We start from the raw sequence: 18378 nt of genomic DNA on the forward strand, positions 1-18378 counted from the left end.
CACATCTCATGCTATAGGAAGTGTCTCAGGATTGGAATGGGAAGGAGTTGGATATCACATCTCATGTTATAGGAAGGATCTCAGGTTTGGTATAAGAATTGAGATATCACATCTCTGCTATCGGAAGGGTCTCAGGATTGGAATGGGAAGGAGTTGGATATTCCAATCTCATGTTATAGGAAGGGTCTCAGGTTTGGTATTAGAAGCATTGAGATATCACATCTCATGCTATCGGGAGGATCTCAGGTTTGGTATTAGAAGCATTGAGATATCACATCTCATGCTATCAGAAGGGTCTCAGGATTGGAATGGGAAGGAGATGGATATCACATCTCATGCTAAAGGGAGGGTCTCAGGTTTGGAAGGGGAAGGATTTGGATATCACATCTCATGTTATCGGAAGGATCTCAGGTTTGGTATTAGAAGTATTGAGATATCACATCTCATGCTATAGGAAGGGTCTCAGGATTGGAATGGGAAGGAGTTGGATATCACATCTCATGCTAAAGGAAGGGTCTCAGGTTTGGTAGAAGCATTGAGATATCACATCTCATGCTATAGGAAGGGTCTCAGGATTGGAATGGGAAGGACTTAGATATCACATATCATGCTATAGGGAGGGTTTCCGTTTTGATATTAGAAGCATTGAGATATCACATCTCATGCTATCGGAAGTGTCTCAGGATTGGAATGGGAAGGAGCTGGATATCACATCTCATGCTAAAGGAAGGGTCTCAGGTTTGGAACGGGAAGGAGTTGGATATCCGATCTCATGTTATAGGAAGGGTCTAAGGTCTGGTATAAGCATTGAGATATCACATCTCTGCTATCGGAAGTGTCTCAGGATTGGAATGGGAAGGAGTTGGATATCCCATCTCATGTTATAGGAAGGGTCTCAGGTTTGGTATAAGCATTGAGATATCACATCTCATGCTATAGGAAGGGTCTCCGGATTGGAATGGGAAGGAGTTGGATATCACATCTCATGCTATAGGAAGGGTCTCAGGTTTGGTATAAGCATTGAGATATCACATCTCATGCTATAGGAAGGGTCTCAGGATTGGAATGGGAAGGAGTTGTATATGACATCTCATGCCGTAGGAAGGGTCTCAGGTTTGGTATAAGCATTGAGATATCACATCTCATGCTATAGGAAGGGTCTCAGGATTGGAATGGGAAGGAGTTGGATATCACATCTCATGCTATAGGAAGGGTCTCAGGTTTGGTATAAGCATTGAGATATCACATCTCATGCTATAGGAAGGGTCTCAGGATTGGAATGGGAAGGAGTTGTATATGACATCTCATGCCGTAGGAAGGGTCTCAGGTTTGGTATAAGCATTGAGATATCACATCTCTGCTATCGGAAGGGTCTCAGGATTGGAATGGGAAGGAGTTGGATATCCCATCTCATGTTATAGGAAGAGTCTCAGGTTTGGTATTAGAAGCATTGAGATATCACATCTCATGCTATAGGAAGTGTCTCAGGATTGGAATGGGAAGGACTTGGATATCACATCTCATGCTATAGGGAGGCTCTCAAGTTTGATATTAGAAGCATTGAGATATCACATCTCATGCTATAGGAAGGGTCTCAGGATTGGAATGGGAAGGAGTTGGATATCACATCTCATGCTATTGGAAGGGTCTCAGGTTTGGTATAAGCAGTGAGATATCACATCTCATGCTATAGGAAGTGTCTCAGGATTGGAATGGGAAGGAGTTGGATATCACATCTCATGTTATAGGAAGGATCTCAGGTTTGGTATAAGAATTGAGATATCACATCTCTGCTATCGGAAGGGTCTCAGGATTGGAATGGGAAGGAGTTGGATATTCCAATCTCATGTTATAGGAAGGGTCTCAGGTTTGGTATTAGAAGCATTGAGATATCACATCTCATGCTATAGGAAGGGTCTCAGGATTGGAATGGGAAGGACTTGGATATCACATCTCATGCTATAGGGAGGGTCTCAAGTTTGATATTAGAAGCATTGAGATATTACATCTCATGATATCGGAAGGGTCTCAGGATTGGAATGGGAAGGAGTTGGATATCACATCTCATGATAAAGGAAGGGTCTAAGGTTTGGAAGGGGAAGGATTTGGATATCACATCTCATGTTATAGGACGGGTCTCAGGTTTGGTATTAGAAGCATTGAGATATCAAGTCTCATGGTATAGAAAGGGGATCAGAATTGGAATGGGAAGGAGTTGGATGTCACAACTCAAGCTATAGGAAGGGTCTCAGGATTGGAATGGGAAGGACTTGGATATCACATCTCATGCTATAGGGAGGGTCTCAAGTGTGATATTAGAAGCATTGAGATATCACATCTCATGATATCGGAAGGGTCTCAGGATTGGAATGGGAAGGAGTTGGATATCACATCTCATGATAAAGGAAGGGTCTATGGTTTGGAAGGGGAAGGATTTGGATATCACATCTCATGTTATAGGACGGGTCTCAGGTTTGGTATTAGAAGCATTGAGATATCAAGTCTCATGGTATAGGAAGGGGCTCAGAATTGGAATGGGAAGGAGTTGGATATCAAGTCTCATGGTATAGGAAGGGGCTCAGAATTGGAATGGGAAGGAGTTGGATATCACATCTCATGCTAAAGGGAGGGTCTCAGGTTTGGAAGGGGAAGGATTTGGATATCACATCTCATGTTATAGGAAGGATCTCAGGTTTGGTATTAGAAGCATTGAGATATCACATCTCATGCTATCGGAAGTATCTCAGGTTTGGTATTAGAGGCATTGAGATATCACATCTCATGCTATCTATCATAAGGGTCTCAGGATTGGAATGGGAAGGAGTTGGATATCACATCTCATGCTAAAGGGAGGGTCTCAGGTTTGGAAGGGGAAGGATTTGGATATCACATCACATGTTATAAGAAGGATCTCAGGTTTGGTATTGGAAGCATTGAGATATCACATCTCATGCTATCGGAAGGGTCTCAGGATTGGAATGGGAAGGAGTCGGATATCACATCTCATGCTATAGGAAGGCCCTCAGGTTTGGAAGGGGAAAGAGTTGGATATCACATTTCATGTTAGAGGGAGGGTCTCAGGTTTGGAAGGAGAAGGATTTGGATATCACGTCTCATGTTATAGGAAGGATCTCAGGTTTGGTATTAGAAGCATTGAGATATCACATCTCATGCTATCGGAAGGATCTCAGGTTTGGTATTAGAGGCATTGAGATATCACATCTCATGCTAAAGGGAGGGTCTCAGGTTTGGAAGGGGAAGGATTTGGATATCACATCTCTTGTTATAGGAAGGATCACAGGTTTGGTATTAGAAGCATTGAGATATCACATCTCATGCTATCGGAAGGGTCTCAGGATTGGAATGGGAAGGAGTTGGATAACACATCTCATGCTAAAGGGAGGGTCTCAGGTTTGGAAGGGGAAGGATTTGGATATCACATCTCATGTTACAGGAAGGATCTCAGGTTTGGTATTAGAAGCATTGAGATATCACATCTCATGCTATCGGAAGTATCTCAGGTTTGGTATTAGAGGCATTGAGATATCACATCTCATGCTATCTATCATAAGGGTCTCAGGATTGGAATGGGAAGGAGTTGGATATCACATCTCATGCTAAAGGGAGGGTCTCAGGTTTGGAAGGGGAAGGATTTGGATATCACATCACATGTTATAAGAAGGATCTCAGGTTTGGTATTAGAAGCATTGAGATATCACATCTCATGCTATCGGAAGGGTCTCAGGATTGGAATGCGAAGGAGCTGGATATCACATCTCATGCTAAAGGAAGGGTCTCAGGTTTGGAACGAAAAGGAGTTGGATATCCGATCTCATGTTATAGGAAGGGTCTCAGGTTTGGTATAAGCATTGAGATATCACATCTCTGCTATCGGAAGTGTCTCAGGATTGGAATGGGAAGGAATTGGATATCCCATCTCATGTTATAGGACGGGTCTCAGGATTGTTATTAGAATCATTGAGATATCATATTGCATGCTGTAGGAAGGGTCTAAGGATTGGAATGGGAAGGACTTGGATATCACATCTCATGCTATAGGAAGGGTCTCAGGTTTGGTATAAGCATTGAGATATCAAATCTCATGCTATAGGAAGGGTCTCAGGATTGGAATGGAAGGAGTTGGATATCACATCTCATGTTATAGGAAGGATCTCAGGTTTGGTATTAGAAGCATTGAGACATCACATCTCATGCTATCAGAAGGGTCTCAGGATTGGAATGGGAAGGAGTTGGATATCACATCTCATACTATAGGAAGGGTCTCAGGTTTGGTATAAGCATTGAGATATCACATCTCATGCTATAGGAAGGGTCTCAGGATTGGAATGGGAAGGAGTTGTATATGACATCTCATGCCGTAGGAAGGGTCTCAGGTTTGGTATAAGCATTGAGATATCACATCTCTGCTATCGGAAGGGTCTCAGGATTGGAATGGGAAGGAGTTGGATATCCCATCTCATGTTATAGGAAGAGTCTCAGGTTTGGTATTAGAAGCATTGAGATATCACATCTCATGCTATAGGAAGTGTCTCAGGATTGGAATGGGAAGGACTTGGATATCACATCTCATGCTATAGGGAGGGTCTCAAGTTTGATATTAGAAGCATTGAGATATCACATCTCATGCTATAGGAAGGGTCTCAGGATTGGAATGGGAAGGAGTTGTATATGACATCTCATGCCGTAGGAAGGGTCTCAGGTTTGGTATAAGCATTGAGATATCACATCTCTGCTATCGGAAGGGTCTCAGGATTGGAATGGGAAGGAGTTGGATATCCCATCTCATGTTATAGGAAGAGTCTCAGGTTTGGTATTAGAGGCATTGAGATATCACATCTCATGCTGTAGGAAGTGTCTCAGGATTGGAATGGGAAGGACTTGGATATCACATCTCATGCTATAGGGAGGCTCTCAAGTTTGATATTAGAAGCATTGAGATATCACATCTCATGCTATAGGAAGGGTCTCAGGATTGGAATGGGAAGGAGTTGGATATCACATCTCATGCTATAGGAAGGGTCTCAGGTTTGGTATAAGCAGTGAGATATCACATCTCATGCTATAGGCAGTGTCTCAGTATTGGAATGGGAAGGAGTTGGATATCACATCTCATGTTATAGGAAGGATCTCAGGTTTGGTATAAACATTGAGATATCACATCTCTGCTATCGGAAGGGTCTCAGGATTGGAATGTAAGGAGTTGGATATTCCCATCTCATGTTATAGGAAGGGTCTCAGGTTTGGGATTAGAAGCATTGAGATATCACATCTCATGCTATAGGAAGGGTCTCAGGATTGGAATGGGAAGGACTTGGATATCACATCTCATGCTATAGGGAGGGTCTCAAGTTTGATATTAGAAGCATTGAGATATCACATCTCATGATATCGGAAGGGTCTCAGGATTGGAATGGGAAGGAGTTGGATATCACATCTCATGATAAAGGAAGGGTCTAAGGTTTGGAAGGGGAAGGATTTGGATATCACATCTCATGTTATAGGACGGGTCTCAGGTTTGGTATTAGAAGCATTGAGATAGCAAGTCTCATGGTATAGGAAGGGTCTCAGAATTGGAATGGGAAGGAGTTTGATATCACATCTCATGCCATAGTATGGGTCTCAGGTTTGGTAGAAGCATTGGGATATCACATCTCATGCTATCGGAATGGTATCAGGATTGGATTTGGAAGGAGTTGGATATCCCATCTCATGTTATAGGAAGGGTCTCAGGATTGGAATGGGAAGGACTTGGATATCACATCTCATGCTATAGGAAGGCTCTCAGGTTTGGAAGGGGAGAGAGTTGGATATCACATTTCATGTTAGAGGTAGGATCTCAGGTTTGGTATTAGAGGCATTGAGATATCACATCTCATGCTATCAGAAGGGTCTCAGGATTGGAATGGGAAGGCCTTAGATATCACATATCATGCTATAGGGAGGGTCTCAGTTTTGATATTAGAAGCATTGAGATATCACATCTCATGCTATCGGAAGTGTCTCAGGATTGGAATGGGAAGGAGCTGGATATCACATCTCATGCTAAAGGAAGAGTCTCAGGTTTGGAACGGGAAGGAGTTGGATATCACATCTCATGTTATAGGAAGGGTCTCAGGTTTGGTATAAGCATTGAGATATCACATCTCTGCTTTCGGAAGTGTCTCAGGATTGGAATGGGAAGGAGTTGGATATCCCATCTCATGTTATAGGACGGGTCTCAGGTTTGTTATTAGAATCATTGAGATATCATATTGCATGCTGTAGGAAGGGTCTAAGGATTGGAATGGGAAGGACTTGGATATCACATCTCATGCTATAGACAGGCTCTCAGGTTTGGAAAGGGAAGGAGTTGGATATCACATTTCATGTTAGAGGAAGGATCTCAGGTTTGGTATTAGAGGCATTGAGATATCACATCTCATGCTATAGGAAGGGTCTCAGGTTGGAATGGGAAGGAGTTGGATATCACATCTCATGTTAAAGGGAGGGTCTCAGAATTGGAAGGGGAAGGATTTGGATATCACATCTCATGTTATAGGAAGGATCTCAGGTTTGGTATTAGAAGCATTGAGATATCACATCTCATGCTATCGGAAGGATCTCAGGTTTGGTATTAGAAGCATTGAGATATCACATCTCATGCTATCAGAAGGGTCTCAGGATTGGAATGGGAAGGAGTTGGATATCACATCTCATGTTAAAGGGAGGGTCTCAGAATTGGAAGGGGAAGGATTTGGATATCACATCTCATGTTATAGGAAGGATCTCAGGTTTGGTATTAGAAGCATTGAGATATCACATCTCATGCTAAAGGAAGGGTCTCAGGTTTGGTAGAAGCATTGCGATATCACATCTCATGCTATAGGAAGGGTCTCAGGATTGGAATGGGAAGGACTTAGATATCACATATCATGCTATAGGGAGGGTCTCAGGTTTGGTATAAGCATTGAGATATCACATCTCATGCTATAGGAAGGGTCTCAGGATTGGAATGGGAAGGAGTTGTATATGACATCTCATGCCGTAGGAAGGGTCTCAGGTTTGGTATAAGCATTGAGATATCACATCTCATGCTATAGGAAGGGTCTCAGGATTGGAACGGGAAGGAGTTGGATATCCGATCTCATGTTATAGGAAGGGTCTAAGGTCTGGTATAAGCATTGAGATATCACATCTCTGCTATCGGAAGTGTCTCAGGATTGGAATGGGAAGGAGCTGGATATCACATCTCATGCTAAAGGAAGGGTCTCAGGTTTGGAACGGGAAGGAGTTGGATATCCGATCTCATGTTATAGGAAGGGTCTAAGGTCTGGTATAAGCATTGAGATATCACATCTCTGCTATCGGAAGTGTCTCAGGATTGGAATGGGAAGGAGTTGGATATCCCATCTCATGTTATAGGAAGGGTCTCAGGTTTGGTATAAGCATTGAGATATCACATCTCATGCTATAGGAAGGGTCTCAGGATTGGAATGGGAAGTAGTTGGATATCACATCTCATGCTATAGGAAGGGTCTCAGGTTTGGTATAAGCATTGAGATATCACATCTCATGCTATAGGAAGGGTCTCAGGATTGGAATGGGAAGGAGTTGTATATGACATCTCATGCCGTAGGAAGGGTCTCAGGTTTGGTATAAGCATTGAGATATCACATCTCATGCTATAGGAAGGGTCTCAGGATTGGAATGGGAAGGAGTTGGATATCACATCTCATGCTATAGGAAGGGTCTCAGGTTTGGTATAAGCATTGAGATATCACATCTCATGCTATAGGAAGGGTCTCACGATTGGAATGGGAAGGAGTTGTATATGACATCTCATGCCGTAGGAAGGGTCTCAGGTTTGGTATAAGCATTGAGATATCACATCTCTGCTATCGCAAGGGTCTCTGGATTTGAATGGGAAGGAGTTGGATATCCCATCTCATGTTATAGGAAGAGTCTCAGGTTTGGTATTAGAAGCATTGAGATATCACATCTCATGCTATAGGAAGTGTCTCAGGATTGGAATGGGAAGGACTTGGATATCACATCTCATGCTATAGGGAGGCTCTCAAGTTTGATATTAGAAGCATTGAGATATCACATCTCATGCTATAGGAAGGGTCTCAGGATTGGAATGGGAAGGAGTTGGATATCACATCTCATGCTATAGGAAGGGTCTCAGGTTTGGTATAAGCAGTGAGATATCACATCGCATGCTGTAGGAAGGGTCTCAGGTTTGGTATTAGAAGCATTGAGATATCACATCTCATGCTATAGGAAGGATCTCAGGTTTGGTATTAGAAGTATTGAGATATCACATCTCATGCTATAGGAAGGGTCTCAGGATTGGAATGGGAAGGAGTTGGATATCACATATCATGCTAAAGGAAGGGTCTCAGGTTTGGTAGAAGCATTGAGAAATCACATCTCATGCTATAGGAAGGGTCTCAGGATTGGAATGGGAAGGACTTAGATATCACATATCATGCTATAGGGAGGGTCTCAGTTTTGATATTAGAAGCATTGAGATATCACATCTCATGCTATCGGAAGTGTCTCAGGATTGGAATGGGAAGGAGCTGGATATCACATCTCATGCTAAAGGAAGAGTCTCAGGTTTGGAACGGGAAGGAGTTGGATATCACATCTTATGTTATAGGAAGGGTCTCAGGTTTGGTATAAGCATTGAGATATCACATCTCTGCTATCGGAAGTGTCTCAGGATTGGAAATGGAAGGAGTTGGATATCCCATCTCATGTTATAGGACGGGTCTCAGGTTTGTTATTAGAATCATTGAGATATCATATTGCATGCTGTAGGAAGGGTCTAAGGATTGGAATGGGAAGGACTTGGATATCACATCTCATGCTATAGATAGGCTCTCAGGTTTGGAAAGGGAAGGAGTTGGATATCACATTTCATGTTAGAGGAAGGATCTCAGGTTTGGTATTAGAGGCATTGAGATATCACATCTCATGCTATAGGAAGGGTCTCAGGTTGGAATGGGAAGGAGTTGGATATCACATCTCATGTTAAAGGGAGGGTCTCAGAATTGGAAGGGGAAGGATTTGGATATCACATCTCATGTTATAGGAAGGATCTCAGGTTTGGTATTAGAAGCATTGAGATATCACATCTCATGCTATCGGAAGGATCTCAGGTTTGGTATTAGAAGCATTGAGATATCACATCTCATGCTATCAGAAGGGTCTCAGGATTGGAATGGGAAGGAGATGGATATCACATCTCATGCTAAAGGGAGGGTCTCAGGTTTGGAAGGGGAAGGATTTGGATATCACATCTCATGTTATCGGAAGGATCTCAGGTTTGGTATTAGAAGTATTGAGATATCACATCTCATGCTATAGGAAGGGTCTCAGGATTGGAATGGGAAGGAGTTGGATATCACATCTCATGCTAAAGGAAGGGTCTCAGGTTTGGTAGAAGCATTGAGATATCACATCTCATGCTATAGGAAGTGTCTCAGGATTGGAATGGGAAGGAGCTGGATATCACATCTCATGCTAAAGGAAGGGTCTCAGGTTTGGAACGGGAAGGAGTTGGATATCCGATCTCATGTTATAGGAAGGGTCTAAGGTCTGGTATAAACATTGAGATATCACATCTCTGCTATCGGAAGTGTCTCAGGATTGGAATGGGAAGGAGTTGGATATCCGATCTCATGCTATCGGAAGGATCTCAGGTTTGGTATTAGAAGCATTGAGATATCACATCTCATGCTATAGGAAGGGTCTCAGGATTGGAATGAGAAGGACTTAGATATCACATATCATGCTATAGGGAGGGTTTCCGTTTTGATATTAGAAGCATTGAGATATCACATCTCATGCTATCGGAAGTGTCTCAGGATTGGAATGGGAAGGAGCTGGATATCACATCTCATGCTAAAGGAAGGGTCTCAGGTTTGGAACGGGAAGGAGTTGGATATCCGATCTCATGTTATAGGAAGGGTCTAAGGTCTGGTATAAGCATTGAGATATCACATCTCTGCTATGGGAAGTGTCTCAGGATTGGAATGGGAAGGAGTTGGATATCCCATCTCATGTTATAGGAAGGGTCTCAGGTTTGGTATAAGCATTGAGATATCACATCTCATGCTATAGGAAGGGTCTCAGGTTGGAATGGGAAGGAGTTGGATATCACATCTCATGTTAAAGAGAGGGTCTCAGAATTGGAAGGGGAAGGATTTGGATATCACATCTCATGTTATCGGAAGGATCTCAGGTTTGGTATTAGAAGCATTGAGATATCACATATCATGCTATCGGAAGGATCTCAGGTTTGGTATTAGAAGCATTGAGATATCACATCTCATGCTATCAGAAGGGTCTCAGGATTGGAATGGGAAGGAGTTGGATATCACATCTCATGCTAAAGGGAGGGTCTCAGGTTTGGAAGGGGAAGGATTTGGATATCACATCTCATGTTATCGGAAGGATTTCAGGTTTGGTATTAGAAGTATTGAGATATCACATCTCATGCTATAGGAAGGGTCTCAGGATTGGAATGGGAAGGAGTTGGATATCACATCTCATGCTAAAGGAAGGGTCTCAGGTTTGGTAGAAGCATTGAGATATCACATCTCATGCTATAGGAAGGGTCTCAGGATTGGAATGGGAAGGACTTAGATATCACATATCATGCTATAGGGAGGGTTTCTGTTTTGATATTAGAAGCATTGAGATATCACATCTCATGCTAAAGGGAGGGTCTCAGGATTGGAATGGGAAGGAGCTGGATATCACATCTCATGCTAAAGGAAGGGTCTCAGGTTTGGAACGGGAAGGAGTTGGATATCCGATCTCATGTTATAGGAAGGGTCTAAGGTCTGGTATAAGCATTGAGATATCACATCTCTGCTATCGGAAGTGTCTCAGGATTGGAATGGGAAGGAGTTGGATATCCCATCTCATGTTATAGGAAGGGTCTCAGGTTTGGTATAAGCATTGAGATATCACATCTCATGCTATAGGAAGGGTCTCAGGGTTGGAATGGGAAGGAGTTGGATATCACATCTCATGCTATAGGAAGGGTCTCAGGTTTGGTATAAGCATTGAGATATCACATCTAATGCTATAGGAAGGGTCTCAGGATTGGAATGGGAAGGAGTTGTATATGACATCTCATGCCGTAGGAAGTGTCTCAGGTTTGGTATAAGCATTGAGATATCACATCTCATGCTATAGGAAGGGTCTCAGGATTGGAATGGGAAGGAGTTGTATATGACATCTCATGTTATAGGAAGGGTCTCAGGTTTGGTATAAGCATTGAGATATCACATCTCATGCTATAGGAAGGGTCTCAGGATTGGAATGGGAAGGAGTTGGATATCACATCTCATGCTATAGGAAGGGTCTCAGGTTTGGTATAAGCATTGAGATATCACATCTCATGCTATAGGAAGGGTCTCAGGATTGGAATGGGAAGGAGTTGGATATCACATCTCATGCTATAGGAAGGGTCTCAGGTTTGGTATAAGCATTGAGATATCACATCTCATGCTATAGGAAGGGTCTCAGGATTGGAATGGGAAGGAGTTGTATATGACATCTCATGCCGTAGGAAGGGTCTCAGGTTTGGTATAAGCATTGAGATATCACATCTCTGCTATCGGAAGGGTCTCAGGATTGGAATGGGAAGGAGTTGGATATCCCATCTCATGTTATAGGAAGAGTCTCAGGTTTGGTATTAGAAGCATTGAGATATCACATCTCATGCTATAGGAAGTGTCTCAGGATTGGAATGGGAAGGACTTGGATATCACATCTCATGCTATAGGGAGGCTCTCAAGTTTGATATTAGAAGCATTGAGATATCACATCTCATGCTATAGGAAGGGTCTCAGGATTGGAATGGGAAGGAGTTGGATATCACATCTCATGCTATAGGAAGGGTCTCAGGTTTGGTATAAGCAGTGAGATATCACATCGCATGCTGTAGGAAGGGTCTCAGGTTTGGTATTAGAAGCATTGAGATATCACATCTCATGCTATAGGAAGGATCTCAGGTTTGATATTAGAAGTATTGAGATATCACATCTCATGCTATAGGAAGGGTCTCAGGATTGGAATGGGAAGGAGTTGGATATCACATCTCATGCTAAAGGAAGGATCTCAGGTTTGGTAGAAGCATTGAGATATCACATCTCATGCTATAGGAAGGGTCTCAGGATTGGAATGGGAAGGACTTAGATATCACATATCATGCTATAGGGAGGGTCTCAGTTTTGATATTAGAAGCATTGAGATATCACATCTCATGCTATCGGAAGTGTCTCACGATTGGAATGGGAAGGAGCTGGATATCACATCTCATGCTAAAGGAAGAGTCTCAGGTTTGGTATAAGCATTGAGATATCACATCTCTGCTATCGGAAGTGTCTCAGGATTGGAAATGGAAGGAGTTGGATATCCCATCTCATGTTATAGGACGGGTCTCAGGTTTGTTATTAGAATCATTGAGATATCATATTGCATGCTGTAGGAAGGGTCTAAGGATTGGAATGGAAAGGACTTGGATATCACATCTCATGCTATAGATAGGCTCTCAGGTTTGGAAAGGGAAGGAGTTGGATATCACATTTCATGTTAGAGGAAGGATCTCAGGTTTGGTATTAGAGGCATTGAGATATCATATTGCATGCTGTAGGAAGGGTCTAAGGATTGGAATGGGAAGGACTTGGATATCACATCTCATGCTATAGGAAGGGTCTCAGGTTGGAATGGGAAGGAGTTGGATATCACATCTCATGTTAAAGGGAGGGTCTCAGAATTGGAAGGGGAAGGATTTGGATATCACATCTCATGTTATAGGAAGAATCTCAGGTTTGGTATTAGAAGCATTGAGATATCACATCTCATGCTATCGGAAGGATCTCAGGTTTGGTATTAGAAGCATTGAGATATCACATCTCATGCTATCAGCAGGGTCTCAGGATTGGAATGGGAAGGAGATGGATATCACATCTCATGCTAAAGGGAGGGTCTCAGGTTTGGAAGGGGAAGGATTTGGATATCACATCTCATGTTATCGGAAGGATCTCAGGTTTGGTATTAGAAGTATTGAGATATCACATCTCATGCTATAGGAAGGGTCTCAGGATTGGAATGGGAAGGAGTTGGATATCACATCTCATGCTAAAGGAAGGGTCTCAGGTTTGGTAGAAGCATTGAGATATCACATCTCATACTATAGGAAGTGTCTCAGGATTGGAATGGGAAGGAGCTGGATATCACATCTCATGCTAAAGGAAGGGTCTCAGGTTTGGAACGGGAAGGAGTTGGATATCCGATCTCATGTTATAGGAAGGGTCTAAGGTCTGGTATAAGCATTGAGATATCACATCTCTGCTATCGGAAGTGTCTCAGGATTGGAATGGGAAGGAGTTGGATATCCGATCTCATGCTATCGGAAGGATCTCAGGTTTGGTATTAGAAGCATTGAGATATCACATCTCATGCTATAGGAAGGGTCTCAGGATTGGAATGGGAAGGACTTAGATATCACATATCATGCTATAGGGAGGGTTTCCGTTTTGATATTAGAAGCATTGAGATATCACATCTCATGCTATCGGAAGTGTCTCAGGATTGGAATGGGAAGGAGCTGGATATCACATCTCATGCTAAAGGAAGGGTCTCAGGTTTGGAACGGGAAGGAGTTGGATATCCGATCTCATGTTATAGGAAGGGTCTAAGGTCTGGTATAAGCTTTTAGATATCACATCTCTGCTATGGGAAGTGTCTCAGGATTGGAATGGGAAGGAGTTGGATATCACATCTCATGTTAAAGGGAGGGTCTCAGAATTGGAAGGGGAAGGATTTGGATATCACATCTCATGTTATAGGAAGGATCTCAGGTTTGGTATTAGAAGCATTGAGATATCACATCTCATGCTATCGGAAGGATCTCAGGTTTGGCATTAGAAGCATTGAGATATCACATCTCATGCTATCAGAAGGGTCTCAGGATTGGAATGGGAAGGAGTTGGATATCACATCTCATGCTAAAGGGAGGGTCTCAGGTTTGGAAGGGGAAGGATTTGGATATCACATCTCATGTTATCGGAAGGATTTCAGGTTTGGTATTAGAAGTATTGAGATATCACATCTCATGCTATAGGAAGGGTCTCAGGATTGGAAAGGGAAGGAGTTGGATATCACATCTCATGCTAAAGGAAGGGTCTCAGGTTTGGTAGAAGCATTGAGATATCACATCTCATGCTATAGGAAGGGTCTCAGGATTGGAATGGGAAGGACTTAGATATCACATATCATGCTATAGGGAGGGTTTCTGTTTTGATATTAGAAGCATTGAGATATCACATCTCATGCTAAAGGGAGGGTCTCAGGATTGGAATGGGAAGGAGCTGGATATCACATCTCATGCTAAAGGAAGGGTCTCAGGTTTGGAACGGGAAGGAGTTGGATATCCGATCTCATGTTATAGGAAGGGTCTAAGGTCTGGTATAAGCATTGAGATATCACATCTCTGCTATCGGAAGTGTCTCAGGATTGGAATGGGAAGGAGTTGGATATCCCATCTCATGTTATAGGAAGGGTCTCAGGTTTGGTATAAGCATTGAGATATCACATCTCATGCTATAGGAAGGGTCTCAGGATTGGAATGGGAAGGAGTTGGATATCACATCTCATGCTATAGGAAGGGTCTCAGGTTTGGTATAAGCATTGAGATATCACATCTCATGCTATAGGAAGGGTCTCAGGATTGGAATGGGAAGGAGTTGTATATGACATCTCATGCCGTAGGAAGGGTCTCAGGTTTGGTATAAGCATTGAGATATCACATCTCATGCTATAGGAAGGGTCTCAGGATTGGAATGGGAAGGAGTTGGATATCACATCTCATGCTATAGGAAGGGTCTCAGGTTTGGTATAAGCATTGAGATATCACATCTCATGCTATAGGAAGGGTCTCAGGATTGGAATGGGAAGGAGTTGTATATGACATCTCATGCCGTAGGAAGGGTCTCAGGTTTGGTATAAGCATTGAGATATCACATCTCTGCTATCGGAAGGGTCTCAGGATTGGAATGGGAAGGAGTTGGATATCCCATCTCATGTTATAGGAAGAGTCTCAGGTTTGGTATTAGAAGCATTGAGATATCACATCCCATGCTATAGGAAGTGTCTCAGGATTGGAATGGGAAGGACTTGGATATCACATCTCATGCTATAGGGAGGCTCTCAAGTTTGATATTAGAAGCATTGAGATATCACATCTCATGCTATAGGAAGGGTCTCAGGATTGGAATGGGAAGGAGTTGGATATCACATCTCATGCTATAGGAAGGGTCTCAGGTTTGGTATAAGCAGTGAGATATCACATCGCATGCTGTAGGAAGGGTCTCAGGTTTGGTATTAGAAGCATTGAGATATCACATCTCATGCTATAGGAAGGATCTCAGGTTTGGTATTAGAAGTATTGAGATATCACATCTCATGCTATAGGAAGGGTCTTAGGATTGGAATGGGAAGGAGTTGGATATCACATCTCATGCTAAAGGAAGGGTCTCAGGTTTGGTAGAAGCATTGAGATATCACATCTCATGCTATAGGAAGGGTCTCAGGATTGGAATGGGAAGGACTTAGATATCACATATCATGCTATAGGGAGGGTCTCAGTTTTGATATTAGAAGCATTGAGATATCACATCTCATGCTATCGGAAGTGTCTCACGATTGGAATGGGAAGGAGCTGGATATCACATCTCATGCTAAAGGAAGAGTCTCAGGATTGGAACGGGAAGGAGTTGGATATCACATCTCATGTTATAGGAAGGGTCTCAGGTTTGGTATAAGCATTGAGATATCACATCTCTGCTATCGGAAGTGTCTCAGGATTGGAAATGGAAGGAGTTGGATATCCCATCTCATGTTATAGGACGGGTCTCAGGTTTGTTATTAGAATCATTGAGATATCATATTGCATGCTGTAGGAAGGGTCTAAGGATTGGAATGGAAAGGACTTGGATATCACATCTCATGCTATAGATAGGCTCTCAGGTTTGGAAAGGGAAGGAGTTGGATATCACATTTCATGTTAGAGGAAGGATCTCAGGTTTGGTATTAGAGGCATTGAGATATCATATTGCATGCGGTAGGAAGGGTCTAAGGATTGGAATGGGAAGGACTTGGATATCACATCTCATGCTATAGGAAGGGTCTCAGGTTGGAATGGGAAGGAGTTGGATATCACATCTCATGTTAAAGGGAGGGTCTCAGAATTGGAAGGGGAAGGATTTGGATTTCACATCTCATGTTATAGGAAGGATCTCAGGTTTGGTATTAGAAGCATTGAGATATCACATCTCAGGCTATCGGAAGGATCTCAGGTTTGGTATTAGAAGCATTGAGATATCACATCTCATGCTATCAGAAGGGTCTCAGGATTGGAATGGGAAGGAGATGGATATCACATATGCTAAAGGGAGGGTCTCAGGTTTGGAAGGGGAAGGATTTGGATATCACATCTCATGTTATCGGAAGGATCTCAGGTTTGGTATTAGAAGTATTGAGATATCACATCTCATGCTATAGGAAGGGTCTCAGGATTGGAATGGGAAGGAGTTGGATATCACATCTCATGCTAAAGGAAGGGTCTCAGGTTTGGTAGAAGCATTGAGATATCACATCTCATGCTATAGGAAGTGTCTCAGGATTGGAATGGGAAGGAGCTGGATATCACATCTCATGCTAAAGGAAGGGTCTCAGGTTTGGAACGGGAAGGAGTTGGATATCCGATCTCATGTTATAGGAAGGGTCTAAGGTCTGGTATAAGCATTGAGATATCACATCTCTGCTATCGGAAGTGTCTCAGGATTGGAATGGGAAGGAGTTGGATATCCGATCTCATGCTATCGGAAGGATCTCAGGTTTGGTATTAGAAGCATTGAGATATCACATCTCATGCTATAGGAAGGGTCTCAGGATTGGAATGGGAAGGACTTAGATATCACATATCATGCGATAGGGAGGGTTTCCGTTTTGATATTAGAAGCATTGAGATATCACATCTCATGCTATCGGAAGTGTCTCAGGATTGGAATGGGAAGGAGCTGGATATCACATCTCATGCTAAAGGAAGGGTCTCAGGTTTGGAACGGGAAGGAGTTGGATATCCGATCTCATGTTATAGGAAGGGTCTAAGGTCTGGTATAAGCATTGAGATATCACATCTCTGCTATCGGAAGTGTCTCAGGATTGGAATGGGAAGAAGTTGGATATCCCATCTCATGTTATAGGAAGGGTCTCAGGTTTGGTATAAGCATTGAGATATCACATCTCATGCTATAGGAAGGGTCTCAGGATTGGAATGGGAAGGAGTTGGATATCACATCTCATGCTATAGGAAGGGTCTCAGGTTTGGTATAAGCATTGAGATATCACATCTCATGCTATAGGAAGGGTCTCAGGATTGGAATGGGAAGGAGTTGTATATGACATCTCATGCCGTAGGAAGGGTCTCAGGTTTGGTATAAGCATTGAGATATCACATCTCATGCTATACTAAGGGTCTCAGGATTGGAATGGGAAGGAGTTGGATATCACATCTCATGCTATAGGAAGGGTCTCAGGTTTGGTATAAGCATTGAGATATCACATCTCATGCTATAGGAAGGGTCTCAGGATTGGAATGGGAAGGAGTTGTATATGACATCTCATGCCTTAGGAAGGGTCTCAGGTTTGGTATAAGCATTGAGATATCACATCTCTGCTATCGGAAGGGTCTCAGGATTGGAATGGGAAGGAGTTGGATATCCCATCTCATGTTATAGGAAGAGTCTCAGGTTTGGTATTAGAAGCATTGAGATATCACATCTCATGCTATAGGAAGTGTCTCAGGATTGGAATGGGAAGGACTTGGATATCACATCTCATGCTATAGGGAGGCTCTCAAGTTTGATATTAGAAGCATTGAGATATCACATCTCATGCTATAGGAAGGGTCTCAGGATTGGAATGGGAAGGAGTTAGATATCACATCTCATGCTATAGGAAGGGTCTCAGGTTTGGTATAAGCAGTGAGATATCAAATCTCATGCTATAGGAAGTGTCTCAGGATTGGAATGGGAAGGAGTTGGTTATCACATCTCATGTTATAGGAAGGATCTCAGGTTTGGTATAAGAATTGAGATATCACATCTCTGCTATCGGAAGGGTCTCAGGATTGGAATGGGAAGGAGTTGGATATTCCAATCTCATGTTATAGGAAGGGTCTCAGGTTTGGTATTAGAAGCATTGAGATATCACATCTCATGCTATCGGAAGGATCTCAGGTTTGGTATTAGAAGCATTGAGATATCACATCTCATGCTATCAGAAGGGTCT

The sequence above is a fragment of the Ambystoma mexicanum genome, chromosome 4q (assembly GCF_040938575.1).
Source record: "Ambystoma mexicanum isolate Mex_15411 chromosome 4q, UKY_AmexF1_1, whole genome shotgun sequence".
In the NCBI taxonomy this organism is placed as follows: Eukaryota; Metazoa; Chordata; class Amphibia; order Caudata; family Ambystomatidae; genus Ambystoma; species Ambystoma mexicanum.